We start from the raw sequence: 16003 nt of genomic DNA, 5'->3' as shown, positions 1-16003 counted from the left end.
TTAAGTGTGAGAAACCTACTAAATATTCAAGTAGAATCATCTGAATATGGAGTTTGGTTAAGATTCTGGTGTTCAGGAGAGCTTATCTGAGCTTGAGAAATAAATCTGGCAGTCATTAGCATAAAAATAGTAAGTAAAGCTATGAGACTGGATGAACTCACTTAAACAGTGAGTGTAGATAGAAAAAATCAAAGAGATGAGCCCTGTGTCATGCTCAATGCTTCTAGATTAGAAGATGGGAAAAACCAATACAGGAGGCTGAAGTACATTGGGAGTGACCAGGGAGGAAGAAGAAAGACTAAATACATATATTGTCAAGGGAAGGAAGTATCTGTAGGAGAACAGAGATTACTGACTTTAAATTCTGTAAGAAAGGAAATGAGAACTGAGTGGGGGGAGGGACAATGTAAGGAAGTGTGAGTAAATCAAATGAAGGGTTTCCTAGAGTCAGGGATTGTTGGTGTTGGGATACAAAAGGCAGAGTATGGGAAAAATCAAAGGTTATATAATTAGGGTTGGAATGTTTCAGGTTGAGAGGAAGGAGGATTTGTAGGTAAAGTTTAGAACAAAGTCAGGATACTATGATGGAGTAAGGGGGCTAGAATGGGGAAAAGGACAAGATAATTGCAATGTAGGTGGTTACGGGATTGAAATGACAAGGGATAAGAGAAATTGTCTTCATTAATGTTGAAATGACCAATTACTATGACAGGGATGATATGGGAAAAAGAGATGAACTGCCCCTTAAAGTTGTTATTATAAAATAAAACTCAAGACTAGATTTGCATATCACATATCTAAATATATGTAATCTTTTACTTTTTTCCCAGAGGTTCTGAATTTTGTGGTAGTAATTTTGAGGTAGGACTCTAAAATTTGCAATTGAAAAAATAATAACTCTGGATTATGTTGGTGTACTGACAGATAAAGAAACCACTTCCTTATGGTAACCTGATGCTAACACAGACTGTAGATTTCATCAAGTACGATCCTTAAAATTCTTCTTCAAGGACCTAGAAAAATACCAGCTTCAGCTCATTTGATCACTGTTGTTGCAAGCAATGTCTTAACATAATTTCAATTTTATAGGTTAGCCTTAGTACAAGGCAGTTTACATTATGAATTGGTATAACAAATATGTAACTTCATAAGAATCATTCTATAAGTTAAACTAATGTTTGTAATAAATTTTCTTCCTCTTCAAGCATTTATCTTCTATATTATTATCCTATATGAAATTTAAAAGATATTTTAACAATAAGCTTCCAAGAACTTTTACTTTCAATTGTTATTAGTTTTAACTTTTATATTAACTCTACTTTTTCTCCAATTTTAAATCAATTGTAATAGCAATTCAAACTTTTCACCTACTCTCTTTTTGTTTTCTACTTCATCTTTTAAAGTACTTCATCTTTTATAGAATGTTGGGGTGCCTGGGTGGCTCAGTTGGTTAAGCCACCAACTCTTGATTTCAGCTCAGGTCATGATCTCACAGTCATGAGATTAAGCCCCACATCAGGCTCTGCTCTGAATGCTGAGCCTGCTTGGGATTCTCTCTCTCCCTCCCTGGTTCATGTGTGCCTGTGCACACACATGCACGCTCTCTCTATCAAAAGAAATAAATAAACTTAAAAAAGAGTCCATCCTTATAAAAAATTATTTATAGAATGTCAAGTACTATTCAAGACAGTAAGGAGATTTTTAAAAATAATATTTGAACATAGGTTCTTCATAATTTAATTGAAATGAGAGGTGTAGAAACAAACACTTGCAGTGATGGAGTGTGTTTTCTAACCAATGCATGGTAAGGCCATGGGAGAAAACTTCTAACTGCCTGATGATGGCATGAGGGGCTTCCTGGAGGAGACAGTGCTTGCTTTAAAACATTAAGGCTGAGGAGAAATTAATTTCCTATGTATAGATGGATAAGACACATCAGGAGCAAAGTGGAATATAACATGAAAAGGCATAAAAAGCAATAAAACATGCCCCTTTTCTAGAAATTGTAACTATTTAGGTATGGCATAAAATGAGGGGCTTTATAGAGAGACAGAAGAAAAGGAAGCTGTAAAAGTAGATAGTTTTAAAGCATGTAGGGCTATTTGAAGAAACTTAGATTTTTCCTTAAGTTTAGTGTGTTTAATCAAGAAAGACTTATGATTCGATTTTTGTTCACATGGGATGAATAACATTTCAGTTAAACATAACCAATAATGTAGGTTCCATACTGTCAAGCTTTTTCAAAGAGTAACCTAGTTAGCACCATTGTGTACTATAGGGAAAACAGCCCATGGTTTCATGGGGAATAAATTGAAATTATGGCTATTTTTGTAGTTTTTTGTATGCCTTGTTTTCCCTATGACACATTTCTTGCCAAGCTTTTTCAAGTCTCACACAAATGTATCAGATTGGCTTATAGGTGACAAATGCTAACAAAGGGTATAAAAAATGATTGGACAAAATTCAATACTAAAGAAAGGTCTAGGGGAGCCTGGGTGGCTCAGTCAGTTGAGTGCCCAACTTCGACTCAGTTCATACAGCTACAGTTTGTGAGTTCCAGCCCCGCATTGGGCTCTGTGCTGACTACTGGGAGCCTGGAGCCTGCTTTGGATTCTGTGTGTGTGTCTCTCTCTCTGCCCCTCCCCTGCTCAAGCTCTGTCTCTCTGTCTCTCTCAAAATAAATAAACATTAAAAAAAATTAAAAAGAAAGAAATAAAGGTCTAGTTTTAATTCCCATTACATATTCAGAAGCCAGAGGACAGTGTTTTTAATTCTGGAATATAGGGACATTGGTCATTGTGATTTTCAAACCTTCACTAAATTTTAGTAAAGTGTTATGTTCATTAAATCATATATATATATATATATATATATATATATATATGAATATATTTTTATATGGATATTTATATTTGAACATGAACAAATCTTGTATGTAATATGTGATTAATATATTCATTAAATCATGTATCTATGATTTACATATATACATGACTTATAATACATAATATTAAAATCCTCAAATCTTTAGCATGCTATTAGTTAGCTATTAATTTAAGGGCAAAAATTACTTCTGAATCTGTATTGTCAAAATAGAAATTGATATTGTTAATTCGTAAGTAGCAATTAACGCAACTCTTTAAATTAACCCTAAGATATGAAGTGATGTCTAAATATTTCGAAGGGGTTAATTTTCCTAAGGAAAAATATCATATTTAAAGCTTATAAAAATAACAATTTACCCACAGTAACAGTAATACAGCACTACTGTAAGACTATAATAAGAACAGAAAAAAAATCTAATTTAGGGAAATGTACTTATAGGCAATGAATAATTTGATCTAAAATAAACAAAACATCTTTGGATAACAATTATTCAATAAAAGGGAACATGTTAAAAAACATAATTTGGCTTTCTAACAGTAGTACTTTTTTCTAGTCCATAAGTTTGTGTGTATGCTTACATGTGAGGATCCTGTCAGGTTGAAAGAGAGATATTAGGTAGACTCATATGGTACTGGTTCATTGTTGATATTGTGTAGAAAGTGCAATTATCTCAGAATATAGACTATCAGAACTCATGAACTATTTGGTATTGATACAACATCACACATATTGCTGAAAATGAATTTGTGCTTTTCTCTCTTACCCACCATGTTTTTCTACCACCTTAATACCTCAGTAATGTCCCAAGGATTCTGCTTATACATATCCTCTACTTCCTAATACATCTTGCTAATTCCTTCTTTTAATATATTTCTTAGTTTCTGATCCACTGTTGTTTCTTCATCCTTCATGCAAATTTGAGCGACTTAGTCACAATTCAAACTAAAGTACTCAACATGCCAGATTTCTAATATGCTTTTACCACCAGTGGACAATACAAACAACTCATTTTATTTTTTGATCATTGATCCCTGTTATAATCAGCTGCAGCTCAATCAGCAAGTCCATGTTAAACAAACAAACAAACAAAAAATTCTGTCCAGTAGTAGGCTGCTGGAAATGTCAACTATGTTTAAAATGAGCCCTCTGTTTGTTATTTGGGCTCAGCATTTTCCAAGAGCAAGTGTGCTCAATGTTTTATTTTTCACAGATTCAACTTAGATTTGTATTTTTAAACATTTTTAAAAAATTTTTTTTAAATGTTTATTTTTGACAGAGAGAGAGAGAGAGAGACAGAGCATGAGCGGGGGAGGGGCAGAGAGAGACACAGAATCAGAAGCAGGCTCCAGGCTCTGAGCAAGCTGTCAGCACAGAGCCCGACATGGGGCCCGAACCCACAGACTGGGAGATCATGGCCTGAGCCGAAGTCGGACGCTCAACCGACTGAGCCACCCAGGCGCCCCAAGATTTGTATTTTTGCGTTTCTACAAATTCAATGTTATATTACCAAGTATTCTTAAAAGTATGACTTTAATGGATATACAGTAGTTGTGTGATTTACACATACTTGCTCTAAAAATTGCTTTGTAGTTGCCCCTTAATTGAGTTTTCTGGTCCATCTTACTATCACCATCACAAGTTTCTAATACCCCTACTGTTTTGCAGTGTCGAGGCGTGAGTCCCTGGTTCTATTCATTTTCAGAGACTTGATATCATTCTGATCACTGGAGCTCAAGTGACATCTCCTGTCAAAAATAAACAAAACCTAGGGCGCCTGGGTGGCGCAGTCGGTTAAGCGTCCGACTTCAGCAAGGTCACGATCTCGCGGTCCGTGAGTTCGAGCCCCGCGTCAGGCTCTGGGCTGATGGCTCAGAGCCTGGAGCCTGTTTCCGATTCTGTGTCTCCCTCTCTCTGTGCCCCTCCCCCGTTCACGCTCTGTCTCTCTCTGTCCCAAAAATAAATAAAAATGTTGAAAAAAAAAATAAAAAAAAATAAATAAATAAACAAAACCTGACACTAGTCAGGTAAGTCAGGTAAGGACAGATTTTAATCAGTAATAAGTTACTGCAATAGGGAAAAGAGCCCAGCATTAGCTGAACTCAATTTCCATTTGTACAAAGGTGACTGGGGGTTGAAGGAATAAAGAGAGGGTGGGCAGCAGCTCAGTAGAGTCAGGGAAGTGAAAAATTACAAAAATTAGAAGGGAGGTTCATCCATGTAAAACTCTGGGTTTGCTAACTGGTGCTTATTAAGGTTAGGCTCCTATTGTCCCACAGAAGATGAGAGGCAGGGGCCTTATCTTTAGACATTGGCAAGAAGGAATAGTAAATTCCTTTGGTAGTGTTGAGTTTTCTCATTTTAAGGGTGGCTAGAGGTCATGATGAGACCGTGAGCTGTTAGAAATTGTGTTAGTGTTTATAGACCAATGTTAAGTCTAGTTGAGAAGAATGCTCCAGGGAGCCTGGCTAGAGTTTGGTAAAAAAGTGAAGCTCTGTCAGTCCTTTCCCACACAATGTTTTGTCATTTTATGCTTAGACAAAGCTGAGATAAATACTGTTACCACAATTAAAAGAAACCTAAATAATAAATTAATATTTACCTTATACAACAACAGCTTTCCATATACTTGATTAATTACTTGGAGTAATTTTCTAAAAGTAAAATAAATATATCAAAATGTATTTTAAAAAAGTAGCTCATAATATGTTGTTATATTTCTTTCCAATTAAGGTTCCTACAAGTTATTGATGACCCTGTCTAACTGATGTGATCACAAAGATAATTAATTATAACCAATTAATTTAGGGATTTTTAAGGGTTTAAAAAGTATATCATTGCTACAAATGTGACTATAATTTGTACTTTTTCTTTTTGGTTAGTTAAGTGGCACAAAATTTCATTTTTTCTCCTATAAGCTATTTGTATTACTTAACCTTATTTCTAGTTAAGGGCAATGTTTTTTTTATATGTAAGAACATTATATTTCTATTTTGTACTCTTAATAGTCAACTGCATGATTCTAAATATTATAAACCTTTTAAAAGACTCTTATTATGAACAATTTGAAACATGATAAGACACAGGCACAAAACCATAATTACCTCCCATGTATTCATCACCAAGGACCCATAACTTTGAACCCATAGCCAATTCTGCTCAATATGTACTCCTAACCACTCTACCCTTACATATTATTTTGAAGTAAATTTTATCCATAAATGTTTATAAAGATAAACAAATAATGTATCTTTAAAATATAAATATTTTATAGTTATGAGTCTGTTTCTTGGCTTGCCACTCTCTTTCCCTTTGCTCATTTGTTTTGTTTCTTAAATTCCACATATGAGTGAAATCATATGGTACTTGTCTTTCTCTTATTTCACTTAGCATAATACTCTGAAGCTACATCTATGTCATTGCAGATGGCAAGATTCATTTTTTGTGGCTGAATAATATTCCACTGTATGTATATATACCACGTCTTCTTTATCCATTCATCAGTCGATGGATACTTGGGCTGTTTCATAATTTGGCTATTGTAGCTAATGCTGCTATAAACATAGGGTGCATGTACCCATTTTAATTAGTATTTTTGTAGTATTTGGGTAAATACCTAGTAGTGCAATTACAGAACAAACTGGTGATTACTGAAGGGGAGGTTGGTGGAGGGATGGGTTAAACGGGTGATGGGGATTAAGGAGTGCACTCTTGATAAGCACAGCGTGTTGTACAGAAGTGCTGAATCACTATATTGTACATCTGAAACTAATATTATACTGTATGTTAACTAACTGGAATTTACATAAGAACTCAAAAAAACAAGATAAATATGCATTTTAAAATGTAACTACAATGTCATCTTCAAGCCTAAAAACATTAAAAATTGTTATTTAGTATCATCAAATACTAGCAAGTGTTCAATTTTGCAACAGTTCAAAAATGTCATAAATAGTTTTATATGTTAATTCTGAATCAGAACCCAAATAAGATGTCTGTATTTTGAGCAGTTCATATGTATTTTAAGTCTTTTTTTCATCTATAGCTTCTCTCTCTCTTTCTCTCTCTCTTTAAATATCTTTCTCTTAAATACATACATGTCAAACACACAGCAGTTGCTCAAAATCAAGTTGTTTTCCGATAAAGCCTACAAAGTTTTTTTCCTATAAAGCCTTGCTACTCAAAATATTTTCCAAGGATCAGCAGCACAGAAGACTTTAATTATAACAAATAAATTGGGAGCTTATTAGAAATGCAGAATTTCAGGCTCACTTGAACCAGTGAACCAGAATCTGCATTTTTGAAAAAAAATGAACAGGTAATTTTTATAGATATTAAATACTACATTTGATATTTCCATCTGCATTTTGCTGGAGAAAATATGAATAATAGGTTGTTGTATCTAATGGCTTCTAATATATATGACATACACTCTGTGTGTATATGTGTGTGTGTGTGTGTGTGTGTGTGTTTGTAAATGTATATTTCATGGGAGATGCCCTTCCGCAGAAGGCACATAATGTTTGCTTGTGTCTCTTTTAGTAATGGTAATTCTTATATAGATCAATTAGTTCATTAGGGGTTGCAAATGGAAAAGTAATTCTCACATTTACCTCCTGCATTGACCAGTTGGGATACTTCCATAAGAAGAAATTGAATTTCACATACCCTTAGGTTTACTCTGTCACATACTTTGCTGAAAGAAGGCAAGATACATGCTTGATTCTTTTATTGCCCAATTTTGAAAACAATGTTTTTACCATATCATCCACAAACAAGAATCAGTTAGGTGTTTTTGTTTCTTTGCTTTATTGGTGGAATGTTAACACTTGAAATGTAACAAAACTTACTGTTCCTGTATATAAACTGTCCCATCACTATTATACTTTTTAAACTGCCCCAAATAGAAATCACCTATTTTAATCAAATGTTACTTAAATATCCATGTATATTATAGTTAAAACTGAAATTGAAATTAACATATATGATAATTTTGACCAAGAGATAATGGTAGGCCATTCTTTTACCAGGCTAAATGTGAGCATGGAGTCCAGAACTGTAGAAATCAAGAACATACTGAGAACATGATGAGTACAGGAAAAGCTTAGTTCCTAAAGGTTTCCAAAACTCTGGTGGGGGTGGGAAGTTCAATTTTGCCCAAGAAGGCAGAACAAGAACTTTTGGGCTATATAAATCTTTATTTTTTGTTAGTGAATTTTATCACTTTATTTTTATAGCAAGTATTTACACTCATGTCATCTTAATGCCTTTCAATTTTTATTATTTTTATTCCTTTTTTCTCTCTATTGGTACTTCACCATATGCATCATGTTTTATTTTTAAATATTTTTTATGAGTTGTTTTTATAAAATAATACAGCTTCCTGGGAGGCATTAAAATTATTCCTTTTCTTCACCTTTTCATATAACATATGCACTTCCTTGCTCTTAGTATATATTTTTTTTAAGTTTATTTATTTTTGGGACAGAGAGAGACAGAGCATGAATGGGGGAGGGTCAGAGAGAAGGAGACACAGAATCTGAAACAGGCTCCAGGCTCTGAGCTGTCAGCACAGAGCCCGACGCGGGGCTGGAACTCACGGACCACGAGATCATGACCTGAGCCGAAGTCGGATGCTCAACCGACTGAGCCACCCGGGCGCCCCATCTCTTAGTATATTTTGATGATCAAAAATATATTTTGATAGTAAATATATTTTGATATATTTAAGTAACATTCAATATTAGTGAAGCTTTATTTTCCATCTGGTGAATTTACACTTTCAAAATTAATAGTTTCAGAAAATATATTGTACTTTGCTGCCATAGTTTATCCAACAAAGAGTTTCCCAAAATGTACAAGCCACATATAAATAATACTTCATTCATACCCTAAATAATCCTTTAGTTTTAAAGAAATGTGATCATTTATTTGCATAAATGAGCATAAATATATACCTAAAAGACTAAAATTGCCAACAAATGAATTACTCTGATTTTTCATTTGAATTTTATACATTGAAAAAGACTCCAGAATATTCAAAAAAAGAAAGTAAATGAAAAGTCTGCACTGTACAAATATTTACTTTAAATTCAAGAACTGTGTCATTTTCACCCCCAAAGGCAAGGGAATTAAAAGCAAAAATGAACTACTGGGACCTTATGAAGATAAAAAGCTTCTGCACAGCAAAGGAAACAACCAACAAAATTAAAAAGCAACCAACGGAATGGGAAAAGATATTTGCAAATGACATATCAAACAAAGGGCTAGTATCCAAAATCTATAAAGAGCTCACCAAACTCCACACCCGAAAAACAAATAACCCAGTGAAGAAATGGGTAGAAAACATGAATAGACACTTCTCTAAAGAAGACATCCGGATGGCCAACAGGCACATGAAAAGATGCTCAACATTGCTCCTCATCAGGAAAATACAAATCAAAACACACTCAGATATCACCTTACGCCAGTCAGAGTGGCCAAAATGAACAAATCTGGAGACTATAGATGCTGGAGAGGATGTGGAGAAACAGGAACCCTCTTGCACTGTTGGTGGGAATGCAAACTGGTGCAGCCACTCTGGAAAACAGTGTGGAGGTTCCTCAAAAAATTAAAAATAGACCTACCCTATGATCCAGCAGTAGCACTGCTACAAATTTACTCAAGGGATACAGGAGTACTGATGCATAGGGCCACTTGTACCCCAATGTTTATAGCAGCACTCTCAACAATAGCCAAATTATGGAAAGAGCCTAAATGTCCATCAACTGATGAATGGATAAAGAAATTGTGGTTTATATACACAATGGAGTACTACGTGGCAATGAGAAAGAATGAAATATGGCCCTTTGTAGCAACGTGGATGGAACTGGAGAGTGTGATGCTAAGTGAAATAAGCCATACAGAGAAAGACAGATACCATATGTTTTTACTCTTATGTGGATCCTGAGAAACTTAACAGAAACCCATGGGGGAGGGGAAGGAAAAAAAAAAAAAAGAGGTTAGAGTGGAAGAGAGCCAAAGCATAAGAGACTCTTAAAAACAGAACAAACTGAGAGTTGATGGGGGGGTGGGAGGGTGGGGATGGTGGGTGATGGGTATTGAGGAGGACACCTTTTGGGATGAGCACTGGGTGTTGTATGGAAACCAATTTGACAATAAATTTCATATATTGAAAAAAAAAAGAACTGTGTTATTTTTAGGTCTGTTTTTATTGGTTATTTTTTTTCTCTTTTTCTTGTCTATTTGTATAGCTGGTAATCTTATTGGCAGCCATTTTGTATTAAAATAAAAACTGCATGTTGCCAGGTAATGGGATCTTCCTCCAGAAAGGGATAATCTTATTTTCTCATTGGTGGCCTAAGGAGTGGTGGTGTTGGTGTTGGTGGTATATTACTTTGATCCAATCAGGAATGACTTGACTTGAGGTTGTACTGTCAGTTTTATATGACTCAATTAACTCTCTTTCACTCCATGGTATTCTACATGTTTTGTGTTAGCTTTTGTTCCAAACTATCTTCTCAAGGATGTTTGTATAACAAATAGCCTTGGAAGATAAAGATGCTATTTCTCTCCAAGATAAAAAGCAGAGGTTTTTGCTGTCCAAGATAATATTGATATGTTCCCTCAAGGGCAAAAATTAGTCAGGTTTGCTAACAGGTCCCTTGTAAGACTGGCAGGGTTCTGATCTCAAGGTTTCTCCCTTGTGACATAAACTCACTGTGTGTACTGCATCCCCAGGATCTGATTTTATACCACGCCAAAGGGCCTTGAAGGCCAGGGAGAACCAATGCCAACATGCTGCCTGCTGTGTTGTGAGTAATAAAGTCCTTTGCTTCTGACTCAATAGTCTCATGTGTTCTGTCAGCACCCGAGAAATTGGGGAAGGCTCACTTTTGAGGTGAAGTCTTAGACCCTTCACATTTCTTACCTTGCTAAGTTTAAGGCTTCATAGGTCTTGTGGGGGATAAGCTTAGGAATCCCCCAGGCTTACACCAATGGGCTAATAAGGCATAAAGGAATACAAAGCCATAGGATGCTCACACCTGAGTTTGGGTAAACAAGATTAAGCGAATAAGGATAGAGAAAGGGGGCTTAGGCCCCCAGAATAGAGAGGTGCAAAGGTACCAGTATAGAACATAGGTATATGAAATAAGCAAGATTAGGTATTTAGGGTGGAAGCACCCCCAATTTAGTACTATAGCAGAAAGCTGCCTTCACAGGAAGAAAGTACCAAGTTAGGTAAACAGGTAAATTGGGCTACAGACCTGCTGCACTGCAGGTAAAGGAGCCCAGAGTGGAGATGATTTACAAAAGGTGCCTTGTTAACTCTGAGGTTATTTCCCCTACCTGTCCCATCCCCTAGACTAGCTAAGATAAACAGAGGTGATGCCTCATGTCCCCTGTAAACAAGCCCCACTGCCCGGCGCCCAGATTTTGTTTTGTATTAACCCAAACCCCTAACCCCAAATATCTTCAAGACCCCTTTTCCCTCATGTCCACAAGTTAACGTTCACAGTTTCATTGTCTCTTTGTGCACGTCCATCGCCATGTTTGTAAGCCTTCTGATCCTAATAAAAATGGTGCAAGGACCCTTTTTCTGGGCTCTTGACTTTTCCTGGATATTAGCCATCTCTCGCTTAATCCTGAGTCCCACTCTTTTGCTGGCTAAAAGAGAACTTTAGACTTAGAGTCTATGACAGGTCTCAAATGAGAATTTGGTATATTTAGTAGACTCCTTTCTCCTGATCTCTAATTTTTGTCTTCTTAGCAGTATGAGACTGTAGAAAATGTTGTTCTGCTTTTCATTGACTTTCTGTCTAGTTTCTTAACCTATGACTTTGAGCATCTTAAGAAATCAGTTAATGATTTGAGGGGAAAATCCTACTGAGGAAGGATTCCTCTCTACTCTCTGGATTTTATGACTTTAAGTCTTGTTATCTGAAAAATCTCAAACATGCAATTGTTTATTCTATCACTATGAACTTTCAATCTTCTTGGTTCATCTATCTTTAATTTTTTTAATATTTATTTTATTTTTGAGAGAGAAAGAGAGAGAGAGAGAGAGAGAGAGAGAGAGAGAGAGAGAAAGACAGAACATGAGTGGGGAGGGTTAGAGAGAGAGAGGGAGACACAGAATCCAAAGCAGGCTCCAGGCTCTGAGCTGTCAGCACAGAGCCCAACATAGGGCTTGAACTCATAAACCATGAGATCATGACTTGTGTTGAAGTCACACACTTAACCAACTGAGCCACCCAGGCACCCCTTGGTTTATATACCTTTAAAATGTAATCTGCCTGGATTTTCTGATTTGTACCTTACTCAAAATTAAGCACAGTCCCTGAGGAAAGAAGCTACTCACAGAATGTTGGTTTGTATCTCTGCATTTCCTTCTCTCCAGCCTCTAAGGTCTCCAAGTCCTGGTTGCCCCAATAGAGGTTTCTTCAAAGCAAGATTTTTTTCTTTTTCTTTTTCCTCTGTTCTGTTCTCTTTTCCTTTCTCTCTCCCTTGTTCCCTATACTCTGCTCTCCCTCTCTTTCTTCTTTATTGCTTTTCTAGTTATCACCAGGAATTTTGTTCTGCCACAAGCTACTTCATTCCAGCCAGGTGGCTAGTTGTATAACATTGATATAGCTTAGGTATACTTTAATCAAAAAATCATATGAAATGAGCATTTGAGGTACTTTAATCAATGTGCCTCTGAAGAGCTAACTTGTTATGTCAATATAGTATAGGCAGACTTTAATATCAACAGACTGCTTCACTACAGATTCAACATTTTATAACTATAACAGTGCAAATACAAACCTTTATAAAATTCTACTCAGCTAATCAGGCCCATTGCTGATATTACAAAAACATATGATCTTGCCAATCAATGCAATCAATCATTTCAATTACAGACTTGGATTTAGGAATGGCTGAAGGCTTAAAGTCCATTTTCTCCCATTCAGTATTCTCTATTGGCATTCACGTTCTATTGGCATTCATGTGTACTGTGGATTCCACCTGGTAGGGTGTCCACTACATGGACATAATATGCTAGTGTTTACCGCATCTCTTCTTTTGGCATAGGCAATACACAAAGATGAATCTGGGGAGTTGAGAGTTCCATTCTTGCTGGCTGAAACTTTACCCTCATCTCCTATTACCACTGCTAATCTTTTAGCCACAGTCTTATCCTTAATCGGTTCCCACATTGCCCTTCTATTTTGCATTCTCAGATCTAAGACTTCCTTGCCTTTTGCTGCTAGAGCTCCCTGGGAAACATCCAGTTCTTAATTCTGAGCAGTTTTTTATGCTTTATTTGGGCACATGTGGACATTTCAAGTCTTCACCCTATCCTGTAGGAGCTGAGGGAACATTTGGAAAAATGAAGTAAGGTTGGGTATATGATTTCCTCTCTCTACCTAAGATACTATTGTGGTAACCCCATTTGGGATGATTAATCTGAAGTTGCTTCCTGTCATAAATTCAAGTCAGTAATGGGAAATAAATCTCTGCACAGTTTCAGAATTATCTGGAGGTTTGTTTTAATTCTCTTTGGTTTGTTTTCTAAAAAGATGTCAGGGATTTCTATTTGTTCTCTTCTCCCAATCATATTAGATTTCAGAATAGGTTCTTGCTCTGTCACTATAGGGCAGAAAAACTGTTTATGTCATTACATTCTTTATGTTACTCTATGTTGTATGATATAAAGTTTGTGCTTCAATGCCTTCAAGCTTTGATTTGGATATACAAGGCCAAGTTTTTGATTTTCAGATTGCTTTTTCTCTGTCATTGTGGTGTATTCTAAACATAACTGAGAAACGGATAATTCATAAAAGTGCTTCTTATTTGAATTTATAATCTCTCAATTTAAAAAATGATTCCAATATTCAACTAACTGCTTTCTTTTGGACCATATCTGCCTTCTCCCAAAACAATAAATGCTATTCTGACTTGGTAGTGAGCTGTGGTACACCAAAATTTCTGTTCCACAGGAAGGCCAACAGAAAACAGCATTCATAAAGTCCACCAGGACTGTGCTGGTGAGATGGATGGTATCATTGCTAGAAAGACTGATGTTTTCTCTCTGTTGGTCATGGCTCATGGTAAGTAAGGCCATGAATATTAATGAGATTCAAGAGGCCCCATATTAATAGGACCCAAGTGGTAATTGAACCATCAGAATTCGGGAGATCATAACTACCATAATCAAGTGTACAGCCAAGAGGGATTGATCCAAAGTAAGTTGTGGAGCTGGTTAATAGGGCATGGTGTCTTAGAGGTAAAAGAATAGCACAGGCAAGAAGATTCTGAGAGAATGATGGAGTAGGAAGCATCAAGAATTTGTCTCTCCACCTAGACAACAATTGCACTGGCAGAATCTATTTGCTGTAACTATATAGGGTGTCTGAAGTTTATCAAAGGCTTGCAACTTCCAGGGGGAGATTTGGGCAGTACATTAATTACAGTGATTAATTTCAGTCAATTCAGTTCTTTGTTCCACAACAGTTACCCATCCCCCAACACCCAGATCCATAGCAGGCAGCCTTGCATACATTCCTGGAGCAGCTTTCACACTGCCTACAAAGAACCAGGGTGGGCACTGAGGATATTTTCCTCCAAAAATAAAAAATCTGTACTCTGATTTCTAATTACCGCTTCTGATCAGAGATGCAGACACAGAAGCAGACACCCAGAGTCCTGAATCTAGTAAGTCTACTATGAATTGGCCAGGATTCTGGCAAAATTTCAGTTTACAGTAGGCTTAATAAATCCATGGACACACACAGTGGTCATTTCCCCAAACTGTGACATATATTTGGAATTGGTATACAAGAATGTTGGAGTTATATTCACATGAGGCCCCTTATTTAATGAGGGGAAGACCTATCACAGTGGGGAAGACCAAGTGGAAGTCTCTAAAAAGCAGACACTCATACTCTCACTTGTTCTTTATCTCTCTGTTTCTCTGTCTGTTTCTCTCTTGTACATGCACCACACAGACACACACACACATAGCCAAGATAGTAAACCAGAAGTAGTACTGTTTTCTAGGGTAGATTAGGCTTAAACAACAACAACAACAACAACAACAACAACAACAAAGGCTTAAATAATAAGAGTGGTAGTCTCTATGATGTCTGCATTTCATCTGCCAGAATGGCCCCTGCAGAAATAAGATGAATCCTACAGAATGACTGTAGATTATGGCAGAATCATCCAAATAGTGATTCCAATATCAACTGGTACCATTGCAAGAGTAGATTAATAGAGCCATCAGTGCATATTTCACGGTCATCAATTTGGCAAATGAATTTTTTCTCATTTCAACTAGAAAAGAGAATCAGAAACAGTACATTTGGATAGGTTGGACAACAATACTGATAGTTCTTCCTGAGGACTATGTTAATTCTCTTGCCTTCCATCAAAATGTAATTTAAAGAGGTCTAGATCACCTGGATATCCAAGACTGCACTGATACACTGACTGGGAAGGACAAGTAAGACCTGGTAAGGACACTGGATACCTTGGTAAGATACATGTGCTCCAGGAAATGACACTGGATACCTTGGTAAGATACACATGCTCCAGGAAATAGAAGACAAACCCAACAAAGATTCAGAAACTTGATGTATCTGTGAAACATTTGGGAGTCCAATCTTCAGAAGCAGGACAGGTATTAGATATCCAAAATAAAATAAAAGATACATTTCTGTACCTTGAAACACCTACCACAAAACACGAAGGACTAACTGGTAGGCTTCACTCTGTTCTGAAGGCATCACATTCAACACCTAGAACATAAACCACAGAAGGCTGCCAGCTTTAAGTAGGGGTGGAGAGCAAGGGGTCCTGTAGCACATCCTACTTTCTAATAATAGTTCTCTTCCTTGTCTCACAAATATTGTTGAAAATACAGATCTAATCTCTTCCTTTATATAGTATTCAAAACAAATGTAAATTGTTTGTCTTTTCAAGACCTGGCTCTCATATATCTCCCCAGGATTATCTCTTAACTATTCTCAATTCCTATCCAGTACCTGTGAACAAACCACACTCACACACTCTCTGCCCATGTTCAGCTATTCTTGATTTTCTTCATATGACATGTTCCTAACGAGAGGACTAGTGC

The sequence above is a fragment of the Lynx canadensis genome, chromosome C2 (genome assembly GCF_007474595.2).
Source record: "Lynx canadensis isolate LIC74 chromosome C2, mLynCan4.pri.v2, whole genome shotgun sequence".
NCBI lineage: Eukaryota > Metazoa > Chordata > Mammalia > Carnivora > Felidae > Lynx > Lynx canadensis.
The sequence above is the reverse complement of the archived record's forward strand: the minus strand, read 5'-3'. Positions refer to the sequence as shown.